At 54.1% G+C, this 954-nt stretch overlaps 1 non-coding gene across 1 annotated transcript; it reads right to left on the bottom strand.

The window, feature by feature from the left end:
• Positions 1 to 606: 606 nt before the first annotated feature.
• Positions 607 to 679, bottom strand: TRNAV-AAC (transfer RNA valine (anticodon AAC)). Its single transcript has one exon. It is a non-coding gene; the product is annotated as a tRNA-Val (tRNA).
• Between the last annotated feature and the right edge of the window lie 275 nt (positions 680 to 954).

Raw genomic sequence — 954 nt, 5'->3', positions numbered from 1 at the left:
GGTTTCCTGGATCCCAGTTGCTCACAGCCAGCCCAGCCTCCACCTCTAAAACCATCAGTCATGCCCCCAGGTTGGCCATAAAGGAGCCGCCATTCTCCACTTGGACTCAGCTTTGCTTGTTTTCCTTTCACCCAGAACCTCCCTTCTTCTCCTGGGCTGCAAGTAGCCACTCCTGGGAAGCCAAGAGGCAGGCACAGGATTCTACCTCCCAGCAGCCAACCACACCTCCCCAGGCTTTGCAGAATGAAGGGTGGTGCTCTACTAACCCCACTTAGCCGCACAGCTTCTTCCCTGCCTTCCTCAGCTCAACTTTCCTCTATTGCCCCATTCCTGCCTCACTTCCTCCTTTGGCCAGTCACGCAAAGGAGCCCAGCAGGAAGTGAGAGCCTCTATAGGCCAACCTCCAACAGCAGAGGTGGCCAAGCCACAAGCCTCCAAATGGTGACTGGCCTAACTACTCTAGGTTCTCCAGCCTGACACCAAGGTGCTTTCTCCACTGCTGTCAGCATCCTCTGTCATGCAGGGGTTGGAGTTATCCCAGGGACAGGCCAATAGGAGGAGTGCCCTTTCTGAATAACAAGGGGATCTGGGAAAAGGAAGCCAGCATGTTTCTGCCTGGTTTTGAACCAGGGACCTTTTGCGTGTTAGGCAAATGTGATAACCACTACACTACAGAAACTCCACCTACTGGGTTGTTGCTCACTCTGGCACAGACTGATGGACAAATCTAGAGAATGTGGTGGTAGCCCCTCGATAGGTCAGCTGGCAGGGCAGAGGACTGGAGCCAGCACTCAGGAAGTCGTCCTTACCTCGCCCGTGTGACTCCAGCTTGAGGGAGAGCTTCTTTTTCTTCTCCTTGCTGACAAAGAGCAAGAGAAGAATGAAAGGTCAGGTGGGCCAACTCGGTGCAGAAGCCCATGCTGTCTTTTCCTGCTGCATAGCCTGAAATGAGGG

Source organism: Gopherus flavomarginatus, unplaced genomic scaffold (genome assembly GCF_025201925.1).
Source record: "Gopherus flavomarginatus isolate rGopFla2 unplaced genomic scaffold, rGopFla2.mat.asm mat_scaffold_39_arrow_ctg1, whole genome shotgun sequence".
NCBI lineage: Eukaryota > Metazoa > Chordata > Testudines > Testudinidae > Gopherus > Gopherus flavomarginatus.
The sequence above is the reverse complement of the archived record's forward strand: the minus strand, read 5'-3'. Positions and strand labels throughout refer to the sequence as shown.